The sequence below is a fragment of the Eptesicus fuscus genome, chromosome 13 (genome assembly GCF_027574615.1).
Source record: "Eptesicus fuscus isolate TK198812 chromosome 13, DD_ASM_mEF_20220401, whole genome shotgun sequence".
NCBI lineage: Eukaryota > Metazoa > Chordata > Mammalia > Chiroptera > Vespertilionidae > Eptesicus > Eptesicus fuscus.
In genome coordinates, this window is record NC_072485.1 from 60,471,884 (window position 1) to 60,481,779 (window position 9,896).

Sequence of the window (9,896 nt, forward strand, 5' to 3'; positions counted from 1 at the left end):
AGAAGAAGGCAAAGGGAGGTTTTGAGCCCAGGAATGACTGGAGCTGATATATTTTAAAGATTGCTGTGGGTGGGGTAGTGTACATTCATATATTTCTTCTTTATTTATCCTCACCCAAAGACATGTTTTTTATTGATTTAAGAGAGAGGGGGGAGAGGGGGAGAGGGGGAGATGGGGAGAGGGGGAAGACAAGATGAACTATCTTCTAGTGCCAGACATAAAGAAAGCCCCTGAAAAAAATTGGGGGGCATGTTGAAAAAGGATGGGAGTCAATTTGAAGGTCAAACCTAGGACAAGTTGAGCAGTAAAATAAATAAGAGTAGAAATTAGCTTAAATCCATAGAGTAAAATAAAAATAGTAATACAAATACAAAATTGAATAAATAAATAAATGGGTGAGAAGGGATAGAATAATTCAAATTCATAAATGAAGAATGAAAGAAATACAAAATCACCGTTAGAATACCACAGTAATAGTTGCTGTGAGCAAGTTCCACCAGTGTGTGCTAAAATTGGGTGAAAATCTGAACAGAAAGGAATATGAATACAGTTTCAAATGTTCTCCTCCAAAATATTAACTAATTACATAGAAAACACAGTAACTTTAGAGCAGATAAACTCAATTAACGCCACTTGAAAGTAAGCGGTTAATGTTAATATCACCAATAAGAGGTTAATATTAGGTAGGCTGAATATGCTGCCCTGGAAAGAACACACCATAACTTCTGTGGTATGTTTGCTAAAAACGCATACTCTCAATCTCATCATGAGAAAACAGGAGACAAAACCCAGGCCATAGACATTCTACGGAATAACTGACCAAAAGTTCCTTAAAGTCAAGGAAAAACTGAGACATTGTCACAGATTGGAGGAGACTAAAGAGATAACAACTTGGTGCGCTGTCAGACAGGAAGAGGGAAAAAAAACAATAAGGAAAAATGGTGAAATTTCAATATAAACTATAGTTAATTGTGTTAATGTCTTGGTGTTGATCATTGTACTATGCTGTGTAAGGTGCCAACTTTAGGGGAAGTTGGGTAAAGAATATATGTGAACTCTCTGTACTACTTGTAAAACTTTTCTGAGAGTCAGTATTTCAAATGAAAAAATCTATAATAGTAAAAGCGGTAATATGCTAATTAGACCGAACGACCTTCTGGACTAAGAGGGCTTCAGCGGTGGGATCCAGGCAGCCGCTGGGGCTGCCAGGGAGGGATCCAGGCAGCCGCCACGGTTGCAAAGGCCTACTTTTGCACTAATTTCATGCACCGGGCCTCTAGTAAAATAGAAAAAACTATGGACCTAGTGGTCCCACCTCAGAGCCAACCGTCAGCTGCCTGCAGCCTAACACCTGAGACCCCTGTCTCCAGCCACCCAGGTAGGGTACCCCAGGGACATTTCGAGGTCCCCACCACCACCACTGCTGACTCAGCTTTCAGCTGCCCTCATCTACCACCATGGAAATGATCCGTCTCCGGAGAAGCCACCGCCTTCGCCCAGGCCGCTGCCCACTCCACAGCCCGATCCTCAGCCCTCGCCATGAGGCTCTGTTGACCTTGGCCGGAGGGCCACCCCTGGAAAACCTGTTACCTATGCTTCCAGCCATGGCCCCTGCACTTCCACCCATGCGTCCTGCGCCTCCAGTTGTGGTGGTGGTTGGTGGTGGTGGGGCCCATCTCCCAAGTGCGCCAGAATTACCAGTGCGAGGCCTCTATCAACCGCCAGATCCACTTGGAGCTGCACGCCTCCTACGTGTATCTGTCCATTGCCTTCTATTTCGACCGCCAGGACCAGGCCTTGGAGCTTGTGGCAGTCGAGGGAGGAGTGGGAGCAAGCCCAGACATGGATGAGGCTGCAGGACCAGCGAGGGGGTCGTAAACGCCCGCGAGATATCCGGACGCCTGGCCGCAACCAGTGGGAGAGCGGCCTGGAAGCTATGAAAAGCGCCTTGCACGTGGCGAGGACGGTGAAGCAGAGCCTGGTCGATCTGCACCAGCTGGCCACCAACAAGAACGACGCCCACCTGTGCGATTTCCTGGCGCATCATCACCTGCACCAGGAGGTGAAGTTCACCTACAACTTGGGAGTCAGTATCAGCGAACTGCGCAAGCTGGGAGCCCCGACATCCAGCCTGGCAGAGTCCCTCTTTGACACGCTCACGCGGGATGCCAGCACCAGAACTGAGCCTGGACTGCCTTCCTGATAGCCATGGGGTGACTTCCCCTGGTCACCATGCTGAGCATGCATATTGCCCTATCGCCCTTGCAAAACGTTCACTTTTTATGTTTAAGCTTTACCATTTCTTTAAATAAATAAAGTTCTTAAATTAAAAAACACAAACACACGAACAAAACTATGGAGCTAAATAGACTTATTGTGGTGATCGTTTCACAATATATACATATGTAGAATCATTGTATACCTGAAATTAACATAATGTTATATGTTAATTGTATATCAGTTTAAAAAAATAGGTAAAAGAATCTAAAAAAACACAAACACCTTAAACTAAAGATTCTTGGACTGGGAATACACTGTATGGGTGCAAGGACAGAAGTCAGAAAACCAGTTAGTAGACTGTAATGGAAATAATTGTGGTGAGAATAACAGTTTGGATTAGGGTGTAGCAGGAGAGGAGGTGAAAAGTGGCTGAATTCTTTTTTAAAAAAAATATATTTTATTGATTTTTTACAGAGAGGAAGAGAGAGGGATAGAGAGCTAGAAACATCGATGAGAGAGAAACATTGACCAGCTGCCTCTTGCACACCTCCTACTGGGGATGTGCCCGCAACCAATGTACATGCCCTTGATCGAAATCGAACCTGGGACCTTTCAGTCCGCAGACCGACGCTCTATCCACTGAGCCAAACCGGTTTCGGCATGGCTGAATTCTTAAAAATTTTTGCCAGGCCAGCATAGCTCAGTGGTTGAGCATGGACCTATGAACCAGCAGGTCACGGTTAGATTCCAGGTCAGGGCACATGTTTGGGTTGTGGACTCCATCCCCAGTAGGAGGCGTGCAGGAGGCAGCCAATCAATGATTCTCTCTCATCATTGATGTTTTTCCCTCTCTCTCCCTCTCCCTTCCTCTTTGAAATCAATAAAAAAAAAAACATAAAGAATAAAAATAAAAATATTTTGACAGGAGAGATGACAATATTTGCTGGTAGAATGATTTTAGGGGGATAAAAAGGAACTCAGGTTGACTTAAAGGTATTTGACCCAAGCAATTAAACTTCCAACAAAATACATTTTTTAAAGTGCTTTATTTATATTATTTCAATTAACCTTCACAAAAGTAATACGAGGTAAATACTCTAATCCCACTCCACCCCCCATTTAAATAGTAATAACAAAACAAGTAATATTTCCAAATATTAACACTGGGCCCGTCCCACGTAAAATCTCATTTCATCCTCACCTGTGACATTATTCTTTTTCAATATATGAAAAAACGGAGACCCAGAGAAGCTAAGTAGCCTTCCCACGGCCCCCTGGCTGCTGGGTCATGTTACTAGGACTCGGCCACACTGAGCCTGACGCTGGTGCCCACGCACTGACCGGCTGCACTGGAGCGCCTGCGTGTATAGAGGAGCAAATGGAAACGTCGCAGGCTGCACCATAGCCAGGATCCACGCAGTTCCAATATGGCAAAGCTAGAATTCCACCCCAGCTCTGATTTTAAAGCGCAGGCTCTTCACCAGCGGGCTCTGCGGCTGGATCCTGGACGTTGGTGTGTGGATGGAGTAAGATGCGGAGCTCCCTGGCTCAGCCTGCAGGTACCATCTCCGGACGAGGGATTCGGTGGCTTCCTTGCCCCTGGTTCTTCCTCCGCTGGCCAGGACTGTTCCACGCCCTGAGCCAGGAGGCGGAGACGCCACTGCCAAGCTGTGGCAGCCCTGCAGTTCCATATGCTGGAACCACAAGTGCCCAGGAAACCTGCTATGCCCATCAGCCTCTTTGGTCCGCCGCCAGTTGGAAAGGCCAGCTAAATCATGCACTCATTTTAATGGGCCAAAAGGTCCCTGCTTTCCCTTTCTACTCTGCGAAAGGCCCAACCTACCCACCCCTTTCCCTAAAGCACAGAGAAATGTTCTCAGTCTGTGGAAAACAGAAATATAATCTTCTCACAAGAAAAAAATATGTCCAAATAATCAACCCTGGGTGTTCTGGGTAACAATTAACCCTGGGTACTAAGAGAAGGTCATTTTTTAAAAAAATTTCTTTATTGATTACAGTGTTACATATGTGTCCTTATTCCTCCATTACCCCCACACACACACCCCCATGCCCTCACCCCCCTTTTGTCTGTGTCCATTGGTTAGGCTTATATGCATGCATACAAGTCCTTTGGTTGATCTCTTCCCCTTACCCCCACCCTCCCCTACCTTCTCTCTGAGGTTTAATGGTCTGATCAATGTTTCTCTGTCATGAATGGAACTGGAGAACATTATGCTAAGTGAAATAAGCCAGGCAGAGAAAGATAAATATCACATGATCTCATTCATTTATGGAATATAATGAACAACATAAACTGATGAGAAGGCCATTTTTTTGTTTCTTTATATATTTTTTTCTTTTTTCCATTTTTTATAATGATTATGTAAATTTGAATATTCAATTTATTGATCATTTGATAATTACTTGAAAGAAAAAAACCTGGACTCTGACTTAAGGATCCTTACATTTGAATATGATTTCTACTATGGTATGTGATCTTGAGCAAGTTGACTATTTAAGCCATAGTTTCCTTATCTGGCAAATGGGATTAACACCAGATTCTACTTCATAGAGTTTCTACAAGGATTAAATGAGATCATACATGCAAATAATTTTGCACTTACTTCTAGCTATAGTAATATTAGCTTTTCCATTATAGTGGGTTTTCTTTCCTCAATGCCATCCCTGTCCTTTGCCCCCATCTGGGTGCTAAACTTGTCTTGTTGGCAAAAACCAAAGAGCCACTGTGAAAATGGGGAGCACCTCTAGTGGATGGTCTGAGTGTCAATGGCAGGGAGATTTCTCCAGAAAAAGTAGCCATTTCATCACTATGATTCTTAGCAAGGCAGGCCAACAGAGGCTGGTGTCTCCAGGGAGCGCATCCTCCGTGTCTCCAGTAAAATGGACTTTCAAAGGTAAATGTAAATTCGAGTGTTAATTTATTTAAAGTAAATTATTCAGAGAGTCATAGGTCAGCAAACCTCATTTTGTGGCACTATATTAATGTCTTCCTTAAATACAGCTCGCCCTTTCTAAAAGCTGTTTTATGGGTCCAGGAAATCTGTCTATTACAAAGAAGTGCTTATTGTAAAGGATGTTTTAGTCTTTGGGTTCAATTAGGGAGAGAGCCAGGGTCAATGGGAGCCCTATGTGTGAAACAGCCTTAATAGCTGAGATGTAATAGGGAAGTGGGAAGCCCACTAAAGCATGTGGGTTTTTACCTGGCAGGAAGGGGTGTGAAGAAAGATAAATGAAGGGCTTGATTCAAATTTCACCAGCCTTCAGGGAGCCTAGTGACAACATCTGACCAATCCATTGTAGTGGAAGGAAGGCAGGTTCCAAGTGGAAGTTTCTGGATCCTCGTGTCTCTCCTTGTCTGGATTTCCTTCTCCCTACATTGGGGGGAGGAATGTCTGTCTTCCCTACAGAGCTGCCTATTATTGATATTAAGTAAAATAGCAGTGAAATGCTTTGAAAAAAATCAAAGAGCCATATAAATATAAAGCAATATTATATGCATGGCTATTAATTACGATTTTTATTATTATCAGATTTCAGGTGCACAGGATTGAATTACTTTTACTCTTTAATTTTTGACATATTATCAGTACCCTGGCCCTTCTTTTTATTTCTTTACTCTATGTGATCCCGGTTCTTCATTCTCTAGTCCCTGTTACTCCCCACCTTCCCCCACTAAAAAAAAAAAAACCCACAAAAAAACAACTCACTCTACTATGTTTAATATGTTCTATGAAAAATACACGCACACATACATATGAGTGTTTTATATGCATGGCTTTGTAATTTACATGTGAATGGCATCATTTTACAGATCTTTGATTCTTTTTGAACCCACCTCTATCCATGCTTTTAAGATGCATCCCTGCTGCTACCTGCACATCTAATTAATCACTTAGCATTGCCACAGAGAGCCTCAGGATACGCATTCCCCACCTTGACCAATTAACTCCGAGCGAAGGGCCTCACTGCCTCCAACTCCCCACCACTGCAAATCACAGCCATGGCTATGCTTGTGAGCTGCTCTTTACCCTCATGTCTGAGCATCTATTTGGAATATGTGCCCAGGAGCAGAACTGGGCAAAGGACACCAACAGGCAATTTCCAGAAGAGAAAACCCAAAGGACTAGCAAGCATTTAAAGGTTTTCTCAAATGTATTAGTAATCAGAAAAATGTGAATCAGAGCAAACGAGCCATCACTTTTCACATTCTATCCTGGCAATAATTAAAAAGCTGGAGAGTGCCGAGGGTAGGTGGGGAAGAGAGATATAAGGCCCTCATCCATAGCTGCTGGTGGTGGTGGTGGTGGTGGTGGTGGGGTGATGGGGAGTGGTTACTGCCAGTGGTTTGGGAGAACCATCTGGCAGTATTGAGCTAAATTTGAACACCCATAGTTTCTGATAGGTATAATTTTTATTATTGCCATTTTGCATTAAAAGTAATTATTAAACACCTACTTTTCTCATTAAAAAAATACCTACTAACCTAGCTCCCTCTAGCTCTACTAGATTCTAGAGCTACATCATCAGTGAATGGTTCAGACATGATCCTCGTGCTAATGAAATTTAAGATACAGCCGGAAATGCTTGATCATCCAGGTACTGCCAGATCCTAGCAGGGTGCCTGGCATCCTCTAGCTCAGTAAACGTCTGCTGAATGAATGAATGAGGAGCAACAGATATCAGCCACAACACTGCTTCCCAATCTTACCATAAACTGACCAATCTCAGCCCAGGAGGCAGTCCCCTGGCAAGGTTGGTACGTTTTGTTCTACAAACACTACTTGGTCTCCAGGGCAAGCCTTAAACCTGCTTCCTTCCAACCCCCCAAAGTTATTTGTAACAAACATTAATTATCTCCCAAGCACTTGGGTAAGATCCAAGCTCTTGGGCCTCTTTTATAAGGGCATTAATCTTAGTCATGAGTGCCCTGCCCTAATCACCACCCCTACTCCCACCTCCTAATGCTGTTGCATTGGGCATTAGGATTTCCATAGCAGGGAGCGTTTTCCTTTGTGGTAGTACCTAGTGACTTAACATATGCACATGATCTTGACCAATACCTGCTGAAAGAAAAGGGCATTTTAGTAACTGTCTGCTAAGGCCTTGGTTTTCACCCCAGGGTCTGAGTACAGAACCACCAACACCAGCTGCCGGCCCTCACTCTCCAACAGCACAGCTCTAAGGAGCCAAAAGTGCTCATTAGAATGGAACCCCAGAGCTTTGCTTTGGCTCCTCCCAGCAGCCACAGCCAGTCCCCTCCCAAAAGGTTCTGTTCAGGGCTGAAAAAATTTATAGCATCCTCTAGCTGCTGACGATGTTTCCCTATTGATCTTGCTTCCGGAGCTCTGCTCAGGGGACAGGGAGTGACCGAAATGCTAAATTTTTACCAGGCTCACTGCAAAATCATCCAGACAGCCCAGGCCTCCTTTGGGACCTGGAGCTAAAGGCAGAGAGCCACTGAGTCACACACACTTCCTCCTGATTCTCGGAGGGATGAATTCTCCCCCTCCCTTTAGTCACTGCCTCAAGAACCAGTTTTCAGATTTAATCCAAGGTCTTTGCCTGAAGGTTTCAGTCTTCTCTTTTTCCTAAGACGCTTACACCGCCCCCCCCTCCCCGTGGTACTGCTACACCTTCATATACCCACACTGTATCCCTTTCACATGGGTTACCTGGATTGCTCTAAAACATGTTTATCTTCTCTATTAGTCTTTAAACTGAGGGCCAGAACTGTACAGCTCCAGCCCTGAGAACAGGGTCTGCTGTTGAAAACATTGAATGGAAAAAAAGATGACATACACACACTGGTCAATTTTCACAGCAGGAACTAAAGAATAGGAGAGACCACACTACCGCGATGAGTTATAAATTTTAGTGCTAAGATTCTAGAGGGCAGAAATGCCATTTGTTTCATGTTTAGATAAGAGAAATCTTATCCATGGGACAAAAGCTGGGTTAGGGATGGCAAAGTATATATTCATATCTCTCCCCTCCCTATGATCACATCTATGATAGACACCATTAATTGTCCAAGGTATCCTATTTTACGGAGTATCCAGCACTTACTAATCATGGCACATGCTAATTAGTAAATTAGCATTAACTAATTATAGCACGTGAAACTTCTGTGTCATCTCTCAGCTAGAAACAGTCCACCTTATTGTGCTTTGAAATCCAGATGATAAAAAGTCATGGTTGAAAAGAAAATACTTTCTCCTATATATAAAAAAATAAGTAACACAATAATGCTCCATGATAGCTTATTCACTCATTTAACAGAAATTTATTGAGCATCTATTATATGCCAAGTACTCTGTAAAATGCTGGGGATATATGGAGATGGATAAGGCACCAGAGTCTGCTTTCAGGTAGTTTGTAGTCCAATAGAGAACATGGAAATGTGCAGGTAATATACAATGTAGTAAGTTGTCTGGTACAGAAAATGTGGGGTGCAGTGGGAACCAGTAGGAGGAATGGCCTTGGGGAGTCTAGGAAGGAACCAGAGAAAGGGTACTGTATTAGTTTCCTGGTGACAAATTACCGCTAAGTGATGGCTTAAAACAACAGAACTTTATTCTCTCACAGCTCTGAAGGAAAAAAAAAAAATCCAAAAATAAGGACCACATCTTCTCCAGAGGCTATAAGGGAGAATACATTCCTTGCCTCTTCCAACTTCTGATGGCTGCCAGCATTCCTTGGCTTGTGGCTGTATCATTCCAGTCTTTAAGACCAGGATCTTCAAATTACTCTGTTTTCCATCATCTTCTCCTTTGCATGTGTCAAATCCCCCACTGTCTCCCTCATAAAATACATTTAAGTCCCACCTGGATAATCTCCCTATCTCAAAATCCTTAATTTAATCACATAACCAGACTTCTTTTTGCCATAGAAGGCAACAGTAATAGATTTCAGGGGTTAGGATGTGGACTTCTTAGAGGGTCCATATTTGTTGTTGTTAATCCTCACCTGAGGATATTTTTCCATTGATTTGAGAGAGAGTGGGAGGGGGAGACAGAGAGAGAGAGAGAGAGAGAGAGAGAGAGAGAGAGAGAGAGAGAGAGAGACACCTCAATGTGAGAGAGACACATATCGATTAGTTGCCTTTCCACATGACCCGACCAGGGCTGGATATCAAGCCTGCAACCGGGGTACATGCCCTTGACCGGAATCCAACCCAGGACCCTTCAGTCTCCAGGCTGATGCTCTTTCCACTGAGCCAAACTGGCTAGGGCAGAGGGGCCATTTTTCAGCCTCCCACAGGTACCCAGCACTTGAACTGTGCCTGGCACATTATTGGCTCTTAATAAATGTTACAATAATGAGTAAAGTTGCATCTGACCTGAGAACACGAGGGTAAGTATATAGAAAATTGCATACTCTTGTTCAGAGAGTACATGGGATAGGAATGAAGAGGAGGAGTCATCAGTTGGGAAAGGAAGCAGAAAGACCAAAAGTTGGAGAAACTGATTCACTTGGACACCAAAGTGGAGCAGCAAGGAGGTAGGAGGCAAGGCTAGGGACAATGCTGAGAAGGAAAGTCAAGGCCAGTTCAAGATTAATCTCTGTAAAGTAGAAAGCTCACCAGCAGTCCATTTTAACTATGACTTTGACCCCTTGGCCCAATAGGACAACGATGAAGGTAAGGATGCTGAGAT

The 9,896-nt window shown here is 43.6% G+C and overlaps 1 pseudogene; it reads left to right on the forward strand.

Annotated features, from left to right (window-relative positions):
* The first annotated feature begins 1,457 nt into the window (after positions 1-1,457).
* Positions 1,458-2,203, forward strand: LOC103292780 (ferritin heavy chain-like; annotated as a pseudogene).
* The last annotated feature ends 7,693 nt before the right edge of the window (positions 2,204-9,896 follow it).